The following is a 26,121-nucleotide window of genomic DNA, read 5'->3' on the forward strand; positions in this document are numbered from 1 at the left end:
AGGTGCTACTTCATTGATTCTATTTCCGGCTATCATAATCAAGGATCTCGTCATCGGTAACCGACCTTGAGTTCTGAACAATGGATCGCCCGATGGAATTGATCCAATCCTCCTTCTCCTTGTCCGTATCCGCGATGAAATACATGGTTTCATTCCGAGTGGACAATTGGAAGGTGAATTGGCGATTGAGCACGTCCTCAGCGCCCTTCACAGTCAGGCGATCACCCAAGGGGATGATGCCGCTGGGGCGGGAGGCGCGTGTCACGTTCGATTCCTTGAACCAGAACAGTTTCCCCTGCTTCAGGATGAACCATCGGCGCCGCCAGGTTTTGATTGTATTCGCCCTGCTTCGTGAGCCACCCGGCGCGCTCTGCCACGCCCCAAAACTTGATGCCGTCAGATTCGTCGCCGTTGGCCTCGCTGGTGCTCATCGCCACTCGCCACAGGCTCAACATTGATGCAGATTCGGGGTTTGGTGGTGGAGATGAGGCGATGGTAGAGAAAGGAGTTTGTTGGGGTTTGCTTTTTAGGTGGTTATATTATTGGTATAAGTAGTTTGGATTTCGGAACTTTTCAATCAAATAATGCATACCATGCAACAAAATCATTTTTTCCTAAATGTACGTAACAAAGAAATTTTAAAAAGTAAAATGCAATGTAGTTTTATTAGTTATAGTATTCCTCCATCCCTAAAAAGTAATATTTGTTTCGACAATGATAGTAGGAGTAATGTGTCGTTATTACAAAGTTCATAATTTTAAGGGTGAACAATTAGAAATAGCTCATATTTTTCGGATTAATAAGATTTTTGAATAGCAATAACAAAAATGATATGGAAAATTTATGATAAATTTTTTCACACTATAATTTATGTACATTTGCCATTTCTCAATATTAAATTACATAATTTTTTTATTCATTTTGTTATTCAAAATGTTAATTAAAAAACGGATTGGGAAAAAAAAAAGAAAACTACTTTTAAAAAAAGTGGTTTGAATAAAATAATTTATTTTTATTTCATCTACAAATAGAACAATCAAACAAAAAATCGAATTTCAGAAAAAAATTTATCACAAAACAAAATATAAATTTCTAAGACTTTGATTAGGAAAATAAAAAGTGAAGAATTTTTGTGAATAGCATTAGTTCAACTTACCATGTAAACTAATCAGACGAGTAATATTTGAAATGGGGTGCCTACAAACCGTTTTTAATCAGAACTGAAGATCTCTGAAACAGATTATCATCAATGTCGTCTCCTTCACCGACTCGCTCGATCAATTCGGTGCCAACTCGCCGGTAGCCGCCTCGTTTGACGACGGCTACTCCTTTTCCAACTTTGATTCCACCGTCGCCGAGTCCCCCACGCCGATCTACGTCTCCGGCGGAGAATTCATTGATCCGACGTATTTCTCGTCGGAAACCAATGAAAACGGTCCGATTCTTCCGCTCGAGGAGAGTTATGCGCTCCGTGAATGGAGAAGGTAAAGCATTTTTTTTTTTGATCAGCGAAATGAAGGTTTTATGTTCGTTAGGTTTTGCAGAGTAAATTTAGGTTTTATTATTATGTTTATGCAATTCTTCCGCAGTTGATTGGATTTTCAATTGTTTGGGTGAAATCCTTATTGGGGAACAGAAGAATCGAACATTGTTCGTGTAAATGTTCTTGTGATTTGAAATTAATTATTAGGAAAAAATCATTTCTTTGAATGTTATGGGAGATAACATTTTGTTAATTCTGGTTGACAATATAATCTGTCAAATTTAATTAGTTGGTTGTATTGTTAATTTTAATAATTACTATTGGCATTCGACTAGTACCTAATTTTGGGAAATGAACGGATTATTTCACCAGATATGTCAGCATTTTATAAACCATTGCTGCTGAAACACGCAGTCGAAGTTCTCATTTGTTTTTTTTAATTGTTTATGTGGTTAACAGACAAAACACAATTCGGTTAGAGGAGAAGGAGAAGAGAGAGAAGGAATTGTTGGCCAAGTCATAGTTGAAGCTGATGAGTACAAGGTTGAATTTCACAGAGGGGCAAATTACCTCAGAAACCAACAGAGTGGCCAACCGGGAGAAGGAGCAGGTACATTACAGAATCGTGTTAGTTTACCTTTGTTTTACTTCTACGTACGTATGATGCATCGAATGTCATTTGTTTAAACAAGTGTGTTTCCTTGTTCTAGTCTGTATTCATGCTGCATCTGATTGGCATCTTATAGAATGGCAACAATAGTAGATCATTGTGAAAAGTTGATGCTTGGTTGATGTAGTTATTCGTAGAAGCTTCCTATCAAAGTTCAAAAATCAAGAATTGATGATTGAGTGATTCTTGTTTTTCTATCAGGTACTTGTTGCTAAGCTAGAGAAATTCCATGCTGAAGCTGACAAGGATTATTGGAAATCTATAGCAGAACTGATACCTAAGGAAGTTGTTACAATAGAGAGGAGGAAAGGAAAGACCGAGCAGGAGAAGAAGGCGTCGGTTGTGGTGGTTCAAGGACCTAAGCCTGGGAAACCCACTGATTTATCCAGAATGCGACAGCTACTCCTGAAGCTCAAACAAAACACCCCTCCCCACCTCAACCAGTCTCCTACTGTGCCCATCATCACCAAAGAGCCTGTGGCCGCTGCATAGTTATATAGTCTATACCATGTTAAAGGATTTGTTGCTAGATATATGAGTCTTGTAGCTCTCTCTACAAGTACAACTTTTCAATTGGTGTTACATTTGGACAGCTTACATAAAAGATTCAAAAATGTCTTTTGAGTAAATCATTTCTTCGCATTATTCAAGAATCTGTTGCTGCCAAGTAGTAATATCAAACGAAAAGGAAAAAACGACATAGCATAGCTGTAAACCTTACTCTCAACTATGTACCACTTGCTAATAGCGATTTGAAGCTCGATGGCAGGAGATAACACACATCAGCTACATGTGCCACATTAAAACAAGACTAGTGGCCTTTGATCCAACAAAGACGAGTGAAGAAACAGAGATAATGTGGTCCAGTTTAAAGGGCGTTTTCAGCATCATCACTTATTACTATAATTTGCTAGCACAAGTGACCATATTCTGCAGTTTAGTATTCATAACTCATAAGCCCCTTCTGCTATAAACAACTGAAACTACTGCAGTTTAACATGAATCAAGATGTTGACAGACATTTTTCAAATTAGCTTTGAACAAATTAGGTTTAATAATAGGTGTTACATTCGATTAGCCAACAAACAACAAACTGAAGGACAGTGCAGTGCGTGTGGAAGCAGCTGATACAGATTAATACAGGATACTACTCATGAAGCATAGTTGAAATTTACACCAACATATAAGACAGCTCTTCAGCTTTTTCTTTTTCTTTTGTCTTTCAGAGAAGAGGGTTATGTCTCAGTTGTTACTCATGCTTGCCAGTAGTTGTTCAGTAGTAAGTGAGTGTCTACAACAAAACATATGTATCATCATCACCTGCCCGCTAAGCTACCTGGAGAGCGGAGACACTTGTCACTGCTCACATCCTCATCTGCTTCACCTCCGTTGTTGACACTCAACTCAGAACTGCAGTTACTGCTTGTCGCAAGTGGAGAATCAGAGATGGTGGTTGTCCTTCTGTTTGCCCCCGATCTCACACTATACATTGAGGATGCAGGGATGTTGGTCATAAGAGGCCGCAAATTGCCTGGAATAGTCCGTCTTATATCCTGCACGAGGCAACACATATATTAAGTCTAGTATGCTGACAAAATTATGCCAAGGATCACTTTGTGATGATGAATAATCATATTACCATATGTCTTATGGCCATATCTAAGGATTTCTTTGAAAGTGTTCTTCCGAACCTAGCACTGTCTGGTGATGAGGACTTTCCAGATAAGTTGCTGTGGGGAGAATGTTTATCGTCTTGCTTGGGGGGAGCTAGCTTCCGCATATTTATCATCCTTTCAACCATTTTAGTTCCGACCAGAGCAGGGCTAAATTGTCATTAGCCTTAGCATGCAACCGACGTGAAGCAGGAACAGGCACAGAGCTTCCACTATTATGATTCACGCCATTGGGTGGGCCCTCTTGCAGGAGAACAAGATTGTCTTCTAATCCTTCCATTTAAAGTGGGTTCAATAGATGATGACCGAGAACTTAGTGCACCAGGTCTACCTCTTGTGGCTGAAGGAGGCCTGTCGGACAGAGATGTTCTCAGATTTGGTGGAGCATCAAGTGAAAATCCAGGCATCTCTGAAGGCTTCCACGGTTTAGGTCTCACTGTAGGTGAATCTGACCGTGCTTGCATGGGATTCTTTGAGGCATTAGGAATTGGCTTCGCAACTGAAGAGATCGTTGGGGATTTAGATGAAACAGCAGGTTTTTTTGTAGCAGTGGATGCTGTTGGTCACAGTAGGAGTCGAGGCTCTGGATGTCGACTTAGATGCTGGTATGGAGGCTCTGCTTGTCGGTGTTGAGGATCTTACAGAAGACCTGGCTGTCGGGGTGGACGATCTTGAAGGACCTACGGGCTTTGCTGAAGACAACGTGGGGCGAGAAGTGGGCGTAGAAGATCTTGAAGGTTTTGATGTTGTGGTTGACATTACTTTAGATGTGGCATTGGCGGTAGATTTAACTGATGCAGTCAGTGAATGCTTTTTCGATGTTGAGGTCAAGGTGGATCTAGACACTGAGCTCACGTTGGACGACCAGTTGGTGTTGCAGGTCTTGACCCAGGACCACCAGAAGAAGTGGGCCGGCGAAGTCCCCCAGTTGAAGTATTCAACCCAGGAGATGAGACTTGCTGTCTAGATGATAAATTGCTCCTAGCAGCAGGCCCCGATTGTACACTGGCTAGCTTCAGTCAGATAAATAAATTGGATAAAGAGTTCGTATTTGTAAATGTATATGATCACATAAGAACAAGCTAAAGGTTGGCACAGAAATAAATGTTGAAAGTTTGAAATACTATGCTATATATATTTCCACTCAACTGGTCCAAGACATGCCCATACAGCAGAGGTTAATGACGCTCTGATTAATTGCCCTCCATCGGATATTTTTTTATTCACTGTGGCCTCTCACATAAATTAAAATTACTATTTAAGGTAAATGAGTAGTCGACATTAATATTCAGGAAACATGAGGGCATTTTGTATGACTATGAAAAAGATACCAAATAATGGAACATCACAAAAAGGCCAAAACTAAATGTAAGACTAAATATTTGGGACAGAGGGCGTCGCATATTTCAGCCCAGACTGGGTGAAGTCACTTAAAAGTTTTTTTGTACTTACTGTAGCATAATCATACTACACCCGTTTAAATGGTTGTTGTAGGCTTGTAGCACAGAATCAAAAATCAAAATTAACTTACTCTAGACTTGAGACCAGTAGGGCGAGCTTTTGGAGTGCCCAGATGGCTCATGACAGTTTTTTTCCTTCCATTTCTAGCGAAGGAAAGAGTGGGGTGCCCGGAGGTGTTAAAAGCCTGAAAACACACAATTATAGTAAATATAAAAGATGGAGGATTCAGATACAGAAGTTTTGAAGAATAATCTCATGGAAATCTAAACAGAAATCCAATTAAACACCAGCAGTAGTAGTAGACATAGCTTTAAAAAAAACCACCTTCGAGTTCCGGTTTAGAGTAAAATGTGAGTTATTCCAAAAGATGCTAAATCATTTCCAATATGCTAAGAACTTCAATTAGCACATTTATCTTGGTAGACAACCACAACAGAAACTACTCCCAATATAAGAAAAACAGACGAGCCAAAAAAAAAGGACTTGATTCTGTAGAACCATTGTCAGACTATTCCAGACTTTTTTGTAATCTCACCAGAGAACTAGTACATGCGGGAACAAAACTAGAGAATGGTTATCTAAGTTTACAGTGGTTACAATTCTAGCAGAACAATTATCTGCACAAGGGCAAAACCAGCATACGATAATCTATCATCATTGGTTAATATCTAACATGAACATCTATCATTACTGAGCTACATTGGGCTTCTTCATTGTGTATTATCACAATATATGCACCACCATATATTATTTAATGGAGATTTACTAATGAAAAAACTAATGGGTTGCAAATATATCATAAATTCAAAGCAAGAACACACAATAATTAACAAAAGCAACAAGGATAGTAACAGCATTCAAAATTATCACATTAGAAATACCTGAAGAAATGGTATGTACATAGTGCATTCCTTGAGCTACAACTACTTCATAGGAGATCACCCTAAGATGCTGAAGTCTTATGTTACACTTGGCTCTCATTATCTTAATGTAAAAATAATCCTCATTACCATTATGTACACAGTGCATTCCTTGAGCTCTAACTACTAAGAGTTCAGCTTAAGTTTTTAAGCCTTTTCATATGAGTAACTTAAGACTTCACCTTCATAGGCTGATAATCAATACACCGTAGCTTGTAAATTACCAGCAAAGACAAGTCTTCTTTTTAAATACTATACTATTAAGGCATTCATCAGTAGATCAAAAGAAGTACAAAGTAGAGTTACATGCAAGAATTAAGTTCCAATTACCAATCATAATCATTTTTGTCATTGTCTGAATTGAGAAAATCATCAGCACCGCTCTTCCGGACTGGCGGCCCAGTGGTACCAGATGTTATATTAAATATTGGAGAACTACCACTTCTTGGTCCTGCAAAGACATGTGGGTGATTTTTTCAAAAATCTTAAATTAAAAAGCCAATTGCGGAACTGGAAGAAGAGTAGAAGAGTAAAACGACTCTCACATGCCATCACAGAAGTCATTAAGATAAATATATAAGAAGAAAAACCACCACATAGTGTGAGTAAACATTTAAATTGGGAAAGTAATCAAGAAACATCCAACCTGCATCGAGCCCCAACAAAACCATAGAAGAAAACACTTAATTATTGAGTAAAAAGAAACAAATTCGAAATTTCATTTCAAATTACCAAGTGGAGCATCAAACTCGTCGTCGTTTTGAAGAAGAAGAAGATCGTTCCTTTCCTTCTCGCGCTTCCGCATTTCCCGAAACAACGCCAACTCATCATCTTTATGATCCCTTAACCTCAGGCTCCCCAGTTGCCCCCTTTCGGGAGCCCTAAAACTCCGGTTCATCCCAAAAAACAAGTTAAATACAAGACGATTATGGTTAGGTTAAACCCTAATCTTCCCATTCACATTCCACAATCCACGAATTCGAAAACCCTAGCTCCTCTCTAGCTCAAAACGCTTAATCTTCAGGAACAAAACTGGCAGATCGACGAGCAACCTCGACCACCTGGAGCAATTTGCACCAAAAAGCAACTCAAAATAAGTCCGCATTCCAAAATTCGCCATAAATGAGCATAAATTTGAGCATTGATACACCAAAAGCCACCGCTAAAACCTAAAAGAGAAAATGCAGAAACAAACATGTATGTCAGCAAGCGTTTTGAATGCAGAGAGAGTGTGTGTGTGTGTACCGCGAGAAGGATCTCTGGACGTACAACGGCCACAGCAGCAGTGATTAAGCGAAGATAGATCTCAGATCACCGGAAAATTGGAGAAAAAGCAAAATATGTGATGGTATTTGGTCTGCAACCAAACGGTGGGTGAGTGAGAGAAAAGGAGAGGGGCGATTTGAATGAGATCGAGAAGAGAGTGGCAGAGGGTGCAATTCGTGGAAAAATGGAGGACCGAATGGGAAAATTGGGGTTTTCTTTCAATTTATACTCCCCACCGGTATTGATTATCGAATTTCTTCAGCTTCAGCTGAAGAGAAAGGAATCCGGTGAAGCTATTTCTTCCCTTTTTTCATCATATATATATATATATATATATATATATATATATATCGATATTAAATTATGAAGTTTACTAAATTTGGTGGTCCATCACCACACTCAATTTGTGATTTGGGATAAGCCCATTTAAGGGATCTTTTTTCATTATTTTTATCTGTTACATTATTCTAGCTTTTGGATGAGTTCTATTTTAAATTTATGGATGTGTAATCTAATTTCGGTACATAGTCATTAGTCACTGAAGAACAATTGATAAAACCATATTGACTAAGGTCTTGAATTAAATGAGAATAATCCAATTACAACGGTCACATAACTGGACAATAATTTATCTGATGTGGAAGGTCTACAATCTGTACATATTGGTAATTGGATTACATTCATAATTGAACAAAATAATGTTAGTCACACAAAATTAATTTGACAATCAATCTTAATCAATCAGGCCCTACTTATATGATGAAATGGAATGAGAAGGAAATGAAATAGAAATGAGAATGGAATGAAGGTAACTATAAGGAAGGCAAAAAGAATGGAATTATTATTCCTTAATTGATTTCATTCCTATGTTTGATAACTACAAATTAATATAGAAATAGAATGGAATGAAATATGAATAATTAATGTGTGTGAATTTTTCAATTATTAAAAAATTTAAAATTTTAATTTTATTATAAAATTGTGATTATATTAAATTTAAATTTAATATAAAATAATATTTATATAATTTTGTTAAAATTTAAAGGGTAACGGCTTTTAAAGTCACCAACTTTCCATGAATTCTTGTTTTCCATGACTTTAAAAGTTCGTGTAATGTCGAACTTTATTGTTGGTTGTCATTTTCTATGTCGAGGTTTTCGGTCTGATTCAAACTGTTCGTTTCCTATTAAGACAATGTCCAAATTCTTTTATCTTACTATCATTATCTTCGCCTTTGAAATAGCTTCGCTGAGTACCTTTAGCAATCGAGACTCGGATGAAGAAGTTATGGCCATTTGATGAAGGCTGCGAACTTTGTGCGACCTTGTACTATCATAATGGCCATAACTTTCATCCGAGTCAATTGAGGCGACAAAGTACCTACCTGAAGCTATTTCAAAGGCGGAGATAATGATAGTAAGATAAAAGAATTTGGACATTGTCTTAATAGGAAACAACAGTTTGAATCAGACCGAAAAGCTTGGCGTGGAAAATGACTAACACAATAAAGTTCGATTCGAATTAATGAACTTTTTAAAGTTCGTGGGAAACCGAATCAGGGAAGTTGGTGACTTAAGCAGTTACCCCAAATTTAAAATAAGAAGAAAGGAAAATGGAATGGAATGGAATGTTCATTTCTTAGCTAAATGGATAGAAGAATGGGTATTCCATGTGGAATGGAATGGTCATTCCAAAGGGATGTATCAAGCAAAGGAATGGAATGGAGGTAGGAATGTCATTTCATTCCCGCGTGCTAAGAAGGGCTCACTATTTATTTTCCTAATACACAACATCAACTGGACAAAATAATTTTCGAGGAATATGAAAGTATATACGTATTACTACGAGTCTATTAACCAAAAATTCACCCTTAAAGACCGAACTAGAGACCAAATTAGGGCCACTAATTTTTCTTAATCTTATGGTTATGATTAATTTACAATTAATTTAATATTTTATTAAATAAAAATGTTTTTATTTTATTTTTTTAACTTTTTTTAAATTTTTTAAATTTTTTTATTATTCACAAAAAACTTCTGGAGTAAATAATGAACTATATTCACTACATAATGAACTAAATGAATGTACGTTATGAACTTATTACTTCATTCGATCGTGCTATTACTTCATTCAGTTAGTTTATTACGTCATTCTATTAGTTTATTACTTCATTCGTTAGTTTATTACTTCATTCATATCTATTACTTAATTCATTAGTTTATTACTTCGTAATGTGTTATGACATAATTATCTTTCAGTTGAGTTTAGGGTTATTACATTATTCCGTTAGTTTATTACTTCATTCAGTCATGTTATTACTTTATTCCGTTAGTTTATTACTTCATCCAGTCATGTTATTGTTATGAACTTATTACTCATTGATCGTCTTTACTTATTAGTTAGTTTATTGCTTCATTTATTCATGCTATTACTTCATTGGGTTATGGTTATTACTTTATTCCGTTAGGTTTATCACTTCATTCATCATGTTATTATTTCATTTTTGTTAGTTTATTACTTCATTCAGGCATGTTATTACTTCATTCTATTAGTTTAGTACTTCATTCGTTAGTTTATTCTTACATTCATCATCTATTACTTAATTCAGTTAGTTTATTACTTCATTCGTTATGTTATTACTTCATTTCATTAGTTTAGTACTTCATTTCATTAGTTTATTACTTCATAATGTGTTATAACATAATTATCTTTCGATTAGTAAATTCGGTATATAATGAATGCGAAAAATTACTTCATAACATACATTCATTTAGTTCATTATGTAGTGAATATAGTTCATTATTTACTCCAACAAGTTTTTATCAAATAAAAAAAATTTAAGAAATTTTTAAAATTATTTTAAAAAAATAAAAATAAATTAAAAACATTTTTATTTAATAAAATATTAAATTAATTCTAAATTAATCCTAACCATAAGATAAAGAAAAATGAGTGGCCCAAATTTAGTCTCTAGTTCGGGCTTTAAGAAGGGTTCGACATTGATCACATTTCGTACTACTACAATATAGGGATAATAAATTATTACATTTATATATGTGTGTCCTCTCGATATCAAACTAACAGAAAAGAAATTTCCTAATTCTAGTTCGATGGAAATTTCTATTCATCTCCCTTGTAGCCGTAAAATAAAATTTTCCATTTCAATTTTAAAAAATATATGCGTTGGAAGAACCAATTAAATACCTTCTTTAAAATATAAAAACTACAAATATTTTGCACTTAATAGATAAGTTAGTTGCATTTAACCAATAGCATATACACTATGTATTTGTGTTCCAAATCGATCATGAAAGTTCATTCAAAAAACTAAAAAGAACTTATTTGGTCTATGAATACCACATTCTACAATGGAAACCAACATCAACAATGTAGCAGATCATACATACTAAAACACCATCATAACTGATCAAGAGGTTGACAGACTGCTCCAGAACAGATTTGCCTTCCTTGTACTTTTGTCTCTTCTCGTGATGAATCAATCTATCGAATTATGTGTTGAAAGACTCAAGAGGAGTGTGTGCCGAGTGTTTATAGCATCGTGTATTAGTGTATTAAGTACATATTTCCATCCAACGATTGAACCACACTAGACACAAAATAAATATCAGCCACTGTATGAGTCTCCCGTATTTGCTCTGCACGGCGTGGATATGAGAAATTATTATGCAGCGTATGTTTATAATAGGCTGTCGATGTAATTTCGACTCTCACTTCCTCGAACTTGACATTATATGAGCATATCGTTTCTGACTGCACTTAACTTCTTTATTTATCATTTAAGAATTAACAGCACATGTACTTGTGCTCGCTAATTTGTGAGCATCTTACTAGCAAACTGTTGGTGTAAGATAACTAAATTTTCTTTTTATATGATTTAATTCCGAGCACACACGATTACTCACAATATGGAAGAAAATTCGACTAGTAACCGTAGGGGTGAATATTCCCATTTTTAAAACCGGTCGCTGTTTTCATTTGTGCTCGAAAATATTTCATAACCTTGGTCGCAAACAATCATGTTTATTATTTTCTATTGCACTATGTACCACTAGTAGTTAAAACATTTTTGTTCTAGTTTTAATTGATATTTACATATAAGCTAATCTAACTTTAAAACTTTTCACGCCTCTCATGGAAATCAAACTTAGGTGGTGCATTCGTCTAGGTGTAGCAAGACAAAACCTTCACAATATATATTCGAGAGCAAATGCTGAAAACGATTCAACGATATTAGCCATAAAAGTATTTATATTTGAACTCTTTGCAACGAGCAACAAATTAACGCCCATATTTACAATTACAACAAATCTCAATGCATAACTAATGTAAATCTATCTATTACACTTTTATTTATCACCAATATAAGCTAATCATGTAGCATTATCGCCACATAAATTTAAACACAATAGGGTTATTCCTAAATAAATCAACACGTTCATATAAATTTATAGTAGATGTATATACCATGTTGGCCTAATTTTTTAGAGCTTAATCATGGCTTCGGCGATGGAGCAAGCGCGGTGCGCCTCTTGTGCTACTTTAATTCCTTCAGTGATGACTTTGGCGTCGTCGCCCTTGGCCTCCGCCTCACTCTCTTCAACGCATCAACACAACTCTGCATCGCATGGGGAGATATCCACGAGCTTCTTGGGGATGGCTTTGAGTAGCTTCCCGAGTGTGGCTGTGAGCCGTGCTAGTGTCGTTGTTGAGCTTCCGCAGTGCCAGGCTGAGTGGACACTGGCCCGCGTGCTCCACGCCTGCGACCGCCTCCTTCACCTCTTTGTTCTTCGCGCCCTTAGCCACGGGCCCCTTCATGAAAGTCTTCACTTCGTTGACTTTCTCGATGGCCGCGTTCACACCCGCATTCTCCATCTTTGAGGGATTATTATCCGCAAACTCGGCCTCGCTGGGCTTGAGGAGCGTTGCACAGAAGGCTGGGTCTGGGGTCTGCTTGCACGCTCGTCCAGCCCAGCGTACGCCACAGAGGCGAGGAGGAGGGCCAAGGCCGCGAGGACAGAGGATTTCCCTAATGTTGCCATTGTTATTATTATTATTTTTCTTTTGTGTGTGTGAAAAAATGAAAGGATTGTTGTTGCTAGTTTAATTTATTGTTGTGAGAATGGCTGTTTTCTATTGTTATTGAATTCGATTCTACGGTTCAAATTTTTGCGATCCGTTTTACGATCCGTTTTTACGATCCGTTTTTACGGTTAGCTTAAATATGTTTATGGTAAGAAATTAATTACTATATATTTCTGTTAATGAATTAAGAGGATTGTGGTGGAGCGTTGAATTTGTCAACCAAAGGTCATGGCAGAGATTGTAAATTGTGATACATTATTTATATTCTAAAAAACGAATTATTTCTCTTCTAAAAATAGGACCAAATATTATTTCAAATATAAAGCTAGCAATATAAATGTTATTAATTCAAATAATATATAATTATGAAAATTTTAATGTATTAAAATCTGATTAATATCATGAGAAAATATAATTCTTTGCTTCAAATTTAATTGTAATTAAACTACATAAACAAAACCATTAATTTACATAATATTAGAACTATATTTATAAAAATTACAATACATTATTAAATTTTTGCAAATGCTATTATATAATTATATATTTGATTTACTGACTAGAAATTACAATAGATTATTAAAACCTGATTTATATATATGGCTAAATGAGTATTCAGTTTATTGAAATTTGATTAATACTGAGTAGAAAAAATTGAATAGTTAGATAAAGAAATAAAACTAAAACTATTAAGGAATATAAATATATAAATAAATTTGATATGGATCCTCACAACTTAATCCTTAATTAGAGAATGTCATACACTATTTACGTGCCTTACAACACTTTTATCTACTCCCACCATTCCGAGAGTGGAAACGCTTTCTTTAAGCACGCGATTTAAGAAAAAATAGTTAAGTGAGTTATGTAAATGGAGAATAAAGAAAGGAAATGAAAAGGGAAGAGAAATTATGAGAAAATAAAGTAAGTAAGAAGGGAGTGATGAGTTTTACAAAAAAAGAAATGACTCAACTACTATCAAACAAGGGAGTAGTAGAATTACTTTTCGATACGGATTTTAAAAAAAAGATTTAAGTGAAGAGATATTAACGTGGAAATAGAGAAAAGTAGAAAAATAAAGTAAGAGAGGAAAGAAATAAAGTAACGAGAGAAAAGTGTTACTTTTAGCTTAATAGGGAAATGATTCATGGAACGTTTCTAAATGAAAAAAATGACTCAATTAATGTGGAATAGAGAAAGTATTTTTTTTATTTAATTTCCTAACTAAGGAAAAATATCTCCAATAATCTATTCCTCCCTTAAAGGGTCTCACTATTTTATTCTTCAATTTAAAATTAAAATTCAAAAAACATTTCATTAGTAATAAAACTTCATTAAAAAACCCAAAAATAACTTTACATATTCCTAAAAATTTAAAACTTGCATGATTAAATTCCTAAAAGTTTTAAATTGCATAATTTAAAAAACCTAAAAATAAAAAATTGTAAAATTTTAAATCCTAATAATTAAAAATGGCATAATTGGAATCCGAATAATTGAAAACTAGTGGTGGTAGACTAGGTTGGAGGCTTCAATCATGGCCATGCACAACTTTTGTTGCAATTCATTTATGTCATGTCAGGGGCTAGTTTATAAATATTCGAATAAAATCTTCGGATTAGGGCATGGAGGGGTGGACCTTGGGGGCACTTTGAGCTTGGGCTTTGTCTTCCCATGCGGATAGCTTTTTTGGGCCCTTTGTCCTAGGTGAACGACGGGGTGAACCGGCACTAGATCCACTCGCACTGCTCCAAAACTATCTAAATCAGCCTCTAGCGAACCGGGTTGGACCTTGTCCTCGATATGGTCGACTTGCGACCTCAACCGTTTGGGAGGTGGAGTTCGAGGAGTATCGGTGGTGCCACCCATCCACTTATCCGATTACAAACCTTCTTCCAAGTACCGACATGCTTGAAAGGCCTGGTTTGGGATATTGGTGTGGACTATTATTTAGGCCGCTTTTATTTGAGCCAAAAGGAATTAATTGGCGGTGAGCCCAATGACTTATCTTCTTCCCCCGTGATGCCGCCACGTGCTCCCTCTCCCGGATCATGCTTCTCCATCGTTGGATGTGGGGTCGTGTTTGTTATGTGAGAGCCAACTCCTTGAGTCTCATTCACTCTCTAATCTCTCTTCTCTCTTCTTCTCCGATGAGTTTCCGGCCATCTCTGTGATCTCTCACGGTTCTTTGAGTGGTAGATCTTTTGTGGGGCCCGGAATAAGGCAATCTCTTCGATTGTTTGGGCTCGAGGAAGAACTAGGGTTTGTGAGACGTGGGTTCTTGTGAGGTTTTGTTCGGTGGAACTTGATCCGTGTGGGGGGAACTTGGGTGAAGGCACGGTGGGTGAGGGTGAACTCTAACCGGCCCAAATTGTGCTTCCTTGGGTCTTGTTCTTGTAGAATAGATCGGTGTGGTGGCGGATTCTGAGCCATATTTTGTGATCTATTCGATTTATTTTTCTCTTGTGTTAGTCTCTCATCTTTGATCCGAGAGGATCTTGTGTGAAGTTACCGACTCGTTTGAGTGTCTGGTACGAATCAAGTGGGTGAACCAGGGTTTCGATCAAGAACCTTGTAATAGTTAGGGTTCAATTACTTGTATCCTTAGTACATTTACACCATTGTATTTGTATAAATCATCCGCGTGGTTGAAGTGGTGATCTCGAAAGAAAAAAGAGGCCCCGTAATTGGGAAACAGACAAATTGATCCAAAATTCATGGTCTTTTAAGAATAACATGTCCGAAATATAAATCACTTTCCCCCCACCCGTTCTTTTTTAGATTTCATCTTTTCTTGGGGAAAATGATTTCGGGATACTTATTTGCACGAAGGGCCAACGGTTGCTTTGTGTTGTTGCTTTCATTGACACGCTCCCAAAAGTCCTCCCCGGGCAGCCCAAGAACTGAAATTTCCCAAGGTGCCAACATACGCCGAATAATTTATCAATCTAGGTCAGGGGGGAAAGTGGGACGTAAATTTCGAAACCCGCCCCTTCATAAGCTTGTTTCCTTTGAACTTAGGAAAAACCGAACCGGGCCTATTTGGGAGCCCCCGAAACCCCCCGGCGTCTTTTCCGCGGTAAGGCGGACCCCCTTGGAGTCCCCAGCCTTGTCTATTAGACCCGGGGTCCACTAGCTCGTCTTCGCTCGCCCCCGTCTCGTCTATGTCGATTTTGCCCTAAATGTTTGGGGGGCCAGCCAAGGATTATGTGAACCCGCCCACTTATCCGATTTTGAATCTTCCCATGTAGTGATAAACATGAAGGCTGGGGTGTTTCAAAGATAAGGGGCCCGAAGTCATCGTGGCCGATGATCTCCCCGCTCCGCCTCATTTCATATGATGTCGCAACCTTTTGGATATCTTCGACTTCACTTGCTCGTCTTAAATGTTTGTGAAACATCGGGGATTGCACAAGGATCCATCCACGGTAGTGTTGTAGGTTTCATGACCATCCTGCCTTTGGGGTTTTTGGGAAGTTTCCCCCAAGATCTTTCAAAAGGGCCCCCCCTTTGAACAATTTGTCCAAAAGGTTAAGGATAGCTTTGAACTCTGAGCGTTTTTCCGGGGAGCATTGGGACAAATATTAACACCGTGATCCAAAATGTGACGTTTCCGATCCTTTGCCGACTCGAGCTCCACTAGTTCACCCCCTCTCGAGTTGATGGTGGTTTTTCGGTTATATTTGAAAATGTGGAGGGGAAAAATTTGAGAGAGAATGAAAGGGTGGAAAATTCATCGGGGATTTTTTTAATGAACGAGATATTTATAATGATTTGTGGATGAATTAAGGATAAAAATGAATATTCAGAAAAAGGAATAAACATACCAATTTGGGATATGATGTTTTTTAAATTTTTCTGATTTTCTTTAAAATAATTTTCAAACGGGTTAAAAAGATGCCCACTGGGGCCGAGTGGGCGTCACGTAACGCATTGGAAAAAAATTTTTTGCCCGATGCTAAAAAAAATATATGCAAAATCACTCTATCAATTTACATATATGCAAAATCACTCTATCAAATTACTAATTGTATGTAAAAAAATCACTCAAATTGTATAACCATTAATTACTACTCCGATTTATATCTATATAAACCATAGAAAAACCCAATCGAAAAAAAAATTAGATACGTATTTAATATGGCAAGGAGGATTCGATATATTGGTACTAGGCCTAATCATAACCTTAGAGCATCCACAATAGAAATAGGTCGACATAGGCCGACTCTCCTTCCTCCCACGCCGCAAGACTAAAAATCCACCCCCAATCGATTTAGGCCGGCCAGGGGCCCAAATAATAAAAATAATTCAAAAACAACTACATTTACGGAATTAAATTTACGATTAAATTGCGGAATTAAATTTACGAGGACATATACGGGAAAATTCTTTAAATTTGCATTAAAAAAAAGTACATTCATTTAAAAAAATAAATTACATAATAAAGAAAAAAACTATCGCCGTGCGCTCTTCCCCAAAACTCTTCAATTATATCATTTTGGAGTTGAATATGAGCATCCACTTGGCGCATGTCGGCATATTCCTGGAGGCGGCCGACTTCATCGGGGTCCCTATGCGTACGCTAGGGTGGCGTCCGTTTGGGACCGGCCATCGTATTGGCCAACTAGTCGGTTTGCCTTCGTCTTCGACGATCATGTTGTGCATGATAATGCGGCATTATTTGGGAAACGCATTTGACATCCACAAACGCTTGGGACCCTAATTGCCGCCCATAGGGGCCGGAGTACGCAATGCCGCTCCACGTCCTTGCGCGCCGACTCGTCTTTCCCGCAAAGAGGCCTTCTTGTCATCCACCGCGTCCCCGATCGTCTTACAAGGCGGGCCACCTGAGGTATATCCCATCCGCCAAGTAGTAGCCCATATCATACGGGCCGTTGGCCACAAATGAGACGGTTGGGACCGATGCCCCGACACTTCGTTGAAGAGGGGCGCGAGTTGAGGACGTTGTGGTCGTTGTTCGACCCGGCTACCCCAAAATACGCATGCGGATCCACGTCGGTAACCCGCTACGGCCTCGAGGATCATCGTGGGATTCTTTGACTTGTAGCCGGCGTGTAGGCCCTTCCAGCAATGGGGGTTCCACTCCCAATGCATACAATCTATGCTTTAACATCCCGGGGGAAACCCCTCGCTTTCCCCGTGCATCCCTCATCCGGCAATCTTTTGGGGGGAGGGGTTCGAAGATACTCCCATCGAAAATTTGAATCACGCCCGAGAAAATTTCGGACATTGCAGGTCGTCTCACGATGGGAGGTACTTATCCCACATGTCCGCGGGGCCCCCGTAGCCATCACGATTGCCGCCGGCACTTTTGGATAGGGGTGGGGGGATCTCGGCCGATCGTATGAAGCGGAAATAAAATATCGACGCTCCAAAGCGTCAACGATTGCATAAACAACTCCCCGCATTCTAAAACGCCCGAAATGGTTCCGGAAACGCGGTCCGGGCAATAGTCGTCATATGGACCGATGTGCGGCTACGTGATCCGATCAATCCTGTCCGGTGGACAACCGGTGGAGGGCGAGTCCGCCCTGTTCCACCCTTCGCATGTACCGCTCCATCTCGGCTCTGTAGCCTCCATAGCCTCGTTCATTTGCCGTTTGTACTCCTCGGGATCCCACCACTACCACCACTACCACCACCGCTCCACCCGCGTTATCTCCCCCGATGTTGCACTTGTACAAAAATTTAGAGAGAGAAAAACTCGTTAAAACAAGTGGTGCCATGAAAATGAAACTAAATCGCGTATATATGGGTTTTTAAAAAAATTTAAAACGAAAATTGGCCCGCGATCGGCACGCATTGGGAAGCCAGGACGGCCGGGGGCCCCCTATCGGCTGCCCAGCAATTTTATGCTGATCAACCGCCGATCGAATGGTTCGGCCGATCGGCTGGGCCAAAGGCCCTACCGGACCTGTGGATGCTCTTTTAAATAGAAATCACATCGATCTAGTTCTCGTAAATCAATGCATATTTTACTTGAATTGAACAAAAGTACTAAATTCATTTACTTAATAAATAAGTAAGAATAATAATGATGGTGTTGGGTTAAATTAGCCTATGATTTTGGGCAATGTTGGCTTGATTTAAAAAATAAATAAAAATCGACAATAATAAAGTCGGACATTTATTTGGTTCACATCCCAACTTCTTTTTTCTGCACAGTTTTCCTTTCACACACATATATATCTCCATCCGTGTGCTCTCATTACTTCCGCAGTAATAGTAATGTTCGTTTTCTCTCTCATCCTCTCCTTTCTCTCTCTATCAATCTACATCCTCCGCCGCAGCAGGCGGCGGCGGGGGCGGTTGCCGCCGGGCAACCTGGGCCTCCCATGGATCGGGGAGACTCTCCAGCTCATCTCGGCCTACAAGACGGAGAATCCGGAGCCTTTTATCGATGATCGGGTGGGCCGATATGGGCCGGTTTTCACGACCCACTTGTTTGGCGAGCCGACCGTGTTCTCGGCCGACCTGGAGACGAACCGGCTCATCCTGCAGAACGAGGGGCGGCTGTTCGAGTCGAGCTACCCGGTTCGATATCGAATCTGCTGGGGCGGCACTCGCTCCTGCTGATGAGAGGCAGCCTCCACAAGCGGATGCATTCCCTCACCACGAGCTTCGCGAACTCGGCCATCATCCGCGATCATCTCCTGCTCGACATAGACCGCCTCGTCTGCCTCAACATGGACTCCTGGACCGCCCGGGTTCTCCTCATGGAGGAAGCCAAAAGGTACTAGCATTTTTTTAATCAAATGCGAAAATGAGTTAGTGGAATATAATATGATCTAGGGGCAATAGAAATGAAAATTAATAACAAATTCATGGCTTGATTTGAGTGCATGCGTGATGATTTCATCATTTCATGTTATGTTAGGATCACTTTTTCTTGCTAAAGTAATAATTTGCTTATAGTATTATTGTGGATTGAGCTTTAGAAGCACGATGTACCCACACACATGTGCATGTAGTGTGACCCATTGATTTTCTTGCCCTTTTAGCCCATTATCTTTTGTTTTCTCATCATTGTATTGTATGGATATTGTGAAGGAAGGTTCTATAAATGCTTTTTTATGAGATGGGATTTAATCTTTTTTTTAAAAGATATGTGAAATAAATTGATTATGGTGTTTGAATGTGCAGATAACTTTTCAGTTAACAGTGAAGCAGTTGATGAGCTTTGATCCGTGTGAATGGACTGAGAATCTCATGAAAGAGTATATGCTAGTTATTGAAGGCTTTTTCACCATCCACTCCCCATTTTCCACCACATATCGAAAAGCTATTCAAGTACATATATTTTCGTTAAAAATAGTAACAAGCTCAGATTTTATTTTAAGATTCATGTTTATTTTTTTTTAAAAAAATTGTATTTTGAATAATGTGTGTGTTTTAGGCCCGAGAAGGTGGCGGAGGCGTTGAGGTTGGTGGTGAGGGGTAGGAGGAGAGCGGTCGAAAGAGGAGAGGTAAAGAACGATATGCTAGCGGGGCTGCTGGAGGAGCAAGGCGGCTTTTCCGACGACCAAATAGTGGATTTATGTTGGCTTTGCTGGTGGCTGGCTATGAGACCACATCCACTATTATGACCCCGCCGTTAAATTCCTTACCGAGACCCCTCTTGCCTTAGCTCAACTTAAGGTACAAATTCTTTTCTCCTTTTTCTTTTGTTAAGTCAAGTCCCTCTATCTCTACTTAATATTTAATTCATATTCTATTATTAGTATTTATTTCATGTTAGAGTGAGATTGCCTGAGCATCTCCAACCATTCCACTAAATTCAAACTCATTTTAATATAAATCTCACACTAAATATTGATTTCCATTTATACTAAACTCAAATTTAAAAGAATATTCTCTATATTATGCTTTTTTACTCACAAAATTTGAGATTTTTTTAGATTTTGGTTTAGTGTAAACCTAAAAGATAGGTATTTTTTTTCTCAAAAACCGAAAATGGGATTGGTTTTTGAGTACTATTGAAACTAAATACCTATCCCATTTTAGATTTTAGTGTACTTTGGAGATGGTCACCTAAGAATAGTATGTCTTGCATATTGTGATTTGAGATGCCATGTTGATTTTCAGTGAGATTTAGTGTCCATGAATAAGTAGAGTTCATTTCCATGCTTTATAGTACTAGTATATACAGAGATTGTTCCGGTATATTCACATTAAGAACCTCTTTTATACTACTCTCTGTCCTGAAAATTTGATACATATTACCATTTTGTTCGTCCCTAAAAATTTGATACACTTCACTTTTACCATTTTTGGTAGTGACCTCATATTCATAACTCATTCCTACTCACATTTTATTATAAAACTAATACTTTAAAAATAGAACCCATATCCCACCAACTTTTTTCAACTCACTTTTCATTACATTTCTTAAAACCCGGCCGGCAAAGAGTAATAAATTTTGGACGGAGGTAGTAATAAATTATAGTAGTATAAAGAATCCAAGTGTTAAAAGAGAGGCCAACTAATGTTGGTGGACAAAACTCCAATCTTGAAAGAGGAGCCAACTAATGTTGGTGGACCCAAGACTCACAAGGTGGGCATGTCTCTTTACCTTATCCAATATCTCATCCAACTAAATTCTATAGAGACACAAATAAGCAAATTAATTATTCGAAAACAAAAAGTGTAAAAACAACACAACTCAAAAAATAATTTCATCTCATAAATATTTTACTACTATAATATACTGGAATTCTTAATGAGGCTGGAAAATGATTAAAGGAGGTGTAATTTTTATCTAGTTATAGGTGATGTTATCCTACATTAATTTCAATTTGCCATGATTATGCCGGCAGGTTGCAGGGTGCGGGCCTGTATCTTGTTTATAAAATTACTACTACAACTCACTAAATTAATACTAAGAAACATTTCTAATCATAAGCGTTACCTTTTTTCATTTCCTGAAATAAACTATAGTAACATTGACGACTTGGGTTAATATTGATGGAATAGGCCTTGTTGGTAATTCTGAACAAAATTACTTGTTTGGTAGGATTGGGATGATTCTATATATGGTCCAATACAAATAATAATAATAATAATAATAATAATAATATTAATATTGAATACAACACAACTTTATTATTATTGAAAATAATACAACACAATTTCCATCCAAAGTACTGAGATTAGATAAAATTTGTTAGTTACATTATTAGTCGAGATTATAATAGTAAGTATATTATTAATATGGTTAATATTTTAATAAAATCATGAAAGTTATACTTATTCAAAATGTTAGCAATAATTAAGAATAAATCAGAAAAGCTATGGAATAATTGATTTTGAAAATTGCACTGTTTTTATTTCATAAGTAATTCACATTATCACTATTTTTGCAAGATACAAACATGCAATCAAATAGTACTCCATGTATACAAATTTTGAATTAGATTATATTGGTATCAGAACAAGATTTTCCATGTCTTACACTATGGTTAATAAGTTTATATTCAATGAGAATTTTGGAAGAAAAGACAAGCCGACATAGACTAGCCACGGGATGCCTGTAAAAAATTGTGATGGTATCCGAATTCAACTTGACTATTTATTGGTCCTATTAGTTATCCTATTTTTTTTTAGTAGAGATTTTAAAAATTGTTTAATATTATTAAGAAATGTGAAATTTTTTTAATTGAATATGAGTTTATATGTTTAAGACTGTGAGTTAAATAAGTTAATGGACTATGGTAAAAGAATATATAATTAATAGTTATAGGACAAAAAAAGACACAATGTGAACAAATTAATGAAAATATACATATGCATAAATTGATTTTTTTTTTTAATTTTAACCCTCCTAATAAACTAATTTTATTTTTTATATATTAGTTTTTTCTTATATTTTACTAATTGTATATTTAATTTTGTACCGTTTATAAATATGACTATTTTTTAAAAATTAATAAGATTTTCATTTAATGAAAGGAAGTAGGAGTAATAAAGAAAAGTGAGTGCATGAGTTAATAATGTCAATTTCACTGAAAAGGATGGCTCACCATTCAAAGTTTCCATTCCAATATCATGTTCACAGTGCGCCTGGCATGTCATATTATATCAACCCAGAACTATATTGCCCTTTTATACACCAAATTATTGTAAAGAAGCAGTAAGTGTAGAAATTGGAGTATATCACAGTTACTCTTATTTGAAATCATAGAGTATGGAGTACCATTTTATTTTTCTAACATTATTCATCTCTACAGATGAATATCATCTTCTTATTATTTGCATGATTGCATCCAATAAATATTTTTAGTTATACAGTGTACATCTCAGCGTTAACTTAGCATATAGAGTGATAATGCAACAAAAAATTCTGGCTGAATTTAAGAGAAAATATAGACAAAGAAACAGTGAATAAAGTAGCCACCAGTAGACAAACACTCTGCACGCCTATGTCAGAACTAACCCCCCAAGGGGGCATTTTTGACATTTCAGATTTTCCAATTACACTTTACGTGATTAAATTAGATTAAAGATTTCACCATTTAATTATAATCAAATGAAATGAAATTCGTGACGCTATATATTATCAAGATTATTTCTCATGAACTAACTTATGGAAATATGAAAGACCATTTCAAATGTTGTGTTAATTAGATAAAATTAAATATTGTATTAGTTGTAATTTTCTTTACCAAAAAATTTATGATGTGTACCATTTTCTCTTGACAGCACGAGCATGAAGAAATCAGGCTAAAAGAGGGGGAAAATGATGCACTTCTGTGGGAAGACTACAAGTCCATGTCTTTCACTCAATGTGTAAGTTCATTTTGTAACGTCAATTTATACCATTTTCTTACGAATTTGTTTAAGAGTAAAAAATGTCTCATTTCCTATTTATTGATCTTCAATTGTTATTGTTAGGTGGTGAATGAAACTCTTCGAGTGGCTAACATAATTAGTGGTGTGTTTAGACGAGCAATAACCGATGTCACTATCAAAGGTGAGTTTCACATTGTTTCAATTTTTAAACCAATGCAAGATTAATTCTCTTGGCGAAATTGGAGATAGAATTATAGGAAGTGAAAATTAAAAAGTTCAATTTTATTTTTATTTTTTCAAATTAGAAGGTTATACAATTCCTAAGGGATGGAAGGTCTTCGCTTCTTTCCGTGGGGTACATATGGATAATCATCACTTTAAAGATGCTCGAGTTTTCAATCCGTGGAGATGGCAGGTATATTTTTAAATTATGTTATATGGAGTACTAATTTCATGACTTATGACTGAATTTGTTTCCATCCAACAGAATTATTCGGAAGCAACTAGCACGATAAGCATGTACAACCCGCTCGGAGGCGGCCCTCGACGCTGCCCAGGAGTGGAGCTTGCTAGGGTTGAGCTTTCGGTTTTTCTTCATCGATTAGTCACTCAATTTAGGTATCATCAGTTCACGTGGCATGGTCTTTAATATTTATGTATATTTTGATTTAAGATGACAATGGTGTCATTATTTAGGGCTTAATGTGTAATGAGATTGAATTATTTGATGATTTTGCAGCTGGGAGGCGATAGAGCAAGACAAGCTAGTTTTCTTTCCCACGACGAGAACTCAAAAGAGGTATCCCATCACCATTCAAAGGCTAAAACAAGGCGTTGTGGAATAAATATTATTGAGACCATTATAAATTTCGAGGAAGATATCTAGGAACCAATTGGTACTGATAGATTCAATTTCTTAAGAGATGTAAATTGTTATATTATACGGAGTATATATTAAATGTTCTGTTGCACTCACGCTTATATATAGCGCACACAACACAATAAGCCGGTGCTAAAACTTCTTTTGAAAAATAGCAGTATATAATAATATTATTTTATTAAAATATTTAATTTATATATATTGCATTCATAATAATAACGAGAGATCAAATAATAACTGTAACAAATAAAAATCTAATAATTCTTCATCATCAAATTCACATAAATCATAGTCATAAATAAAACTTCATTATCAAATTCACATAGATACTAAGTCACATATTGCAACCTAAATTCATATAAATCACATACAGCCTAAGTTCCTAACAGTTTAGCTCCAAAATAATAAGCTAAATCTTTATTTACAAATTATTATCATAATTTATAAATATATGATTTTATAATGACTAAATAAATAAAGTATCAAGCCTTAATTTATTCTCATTAGATAATTGGTCATTTAATTAATAAAAAATTAGCTCATTTTAATTATTTTTTATTTATGTAAATGGATTAACACAAATTTATTGAGAGAGGAAATTCTTCCTCATTATCCAATTCTTGCTGAGAACATAGATCCAAACAATTGAGTTGTTTCCTCTTTGAAGTCCACTTTTCTCCTTTTATCTTTGATCACGGCTCCCTCCAGTTTAAACACCGTTTGTAGTGTGTTAAAGTTCAAAGCTTATACTCCTATTTCATAGTGCAGATAACTATTGAACTCCCAAGAGTAAAGGTCCTTTTTGGTCCTTAACATATGACCCATTTTTGATTTTGGTCCATAACATTATCTTTTGAATTATTTGGTCCTTAACAAATAAAAATCGATCACATTTGGTCCGAAATGGACGGAAATGGTTAAATCTAACGGTCCTAACAGAATCACACTGCGTGTGAGACCATAGCGAAGAAGGTGTTTCGGCGGTGTATGAAAGCGTGAGGAGACGTATTATGCGTATAGAGTGAGGGATCGGCTGATGAAGGAGGTGCTTGTGCCGCTGGGAAAGGGGTTGCAGCTGCGAAGGATGAACACGGCGAAGTGGCGGAGCTGCAGTGGAGGAGAATGTTGGATGACATGGCGAAGATTGGGAAATTGAGGAATTGCCTTGAGTATGTATGGGACTCCGATGACAATGTTTGATGACAATGTTTCAGGGAGTATGTATGGGACTCTGATGAAGGTATTGGTGGCGCTAGGGATTTTGGTGTCGGAATTGAGCGAGGAGCGTGGAAGGGGAAGCTCATCAATTTCAGCAAAATCCTAGCTTCAAAAAATTGGAAGGGAGAGTTTAAAATCGAAAATTGTGTTTGTTAAAAGTATGGAATGGGGTATAACACCGATTTCGAAGGTATTGATGTGATACTTGAAGTGGCGGTGAAAGGGAAGATGAAGGCGGAGGAGATGATAAAGAGGTTGTTTGTGTTCGTGATATGGAATTCGATGAGACGTCGGCGAATCCGTGGTAGACGGATTATGAGGCGATAGTGAGAAGTATAAAGAGAAGGGATATGGAGAATGTGCCGGAGATTGTGTTTTGGAATCTCGTGGATTCGAGGGCGCGGTGCCGCAACTGAAGGGTGGCGTAGTTGATTGAATATTAATAAAAAACAGTTAATTGAATATTAATCCGGTCAAAATTCAATTAATATTAGTTGACCGTTAGATTTAACCATTTCCATCCAATTCGGACCAAATGTGACCGATTTTTATTTGTTAAGGACCAAATAATTCAAAAGATAATGTTATGGACCAAAATAAAAAAATTGACATATGTTAAGAACTAAAAAGGACCTTTA

At 36.9% G+C, this 26,121-nt stretch overlaps 4 pseudogenes; 2 read left to right on the forward strand and 2 right to left on the reverse strand.

Annotated features, from left to right (window-relative positions):
- Nucleotides 1–15: 15 nt before the first annotated feature.
- Nucleotides 16–455, reverse strand: LOC125199501 (annotated as a pseudogene).
- Nucleotides 456–492: 37 nt separating this feature from the next.
- On the forward strand, nucleotides 493–2,803 carry LOC125199505 (annotated as a pseudogene).
- A 478-nt stretch (nucleotides 2,804–3,281) lies between these two features.
- On the reverse strand, nucleotides 3,282–7,211 carry LOC125199510 (annotated as a pseudogene).
- An 11,598-nt stretch (nucleotides 7,212–18,809) lies between these two features.
- LOC125199508 lies at nucleotides 18,810–24,360 on the forward strand (annotated as a pseudogene).
- Nucleotides 24,361–26,121: the final 1,761 nt, after the last annotated feature.

Source organism: Salvia hispanica, unplaced genomic scaffold, assembly GCF_023119035.1.
Source record: "Salvia hispanica cultivar TCC Black 2014 unplaced genomic scaffold, UniMelb_Shisp_WGS_1.0 HiC_scaffold_523, whole genome shotgun sequence".
Lineage (NCBI taxonomy): Eukaryota > Viridiplantae > Streptophyta > Magnoliopsida > Lamiales > Lamiaceae > Salvia > Salvia hispanica.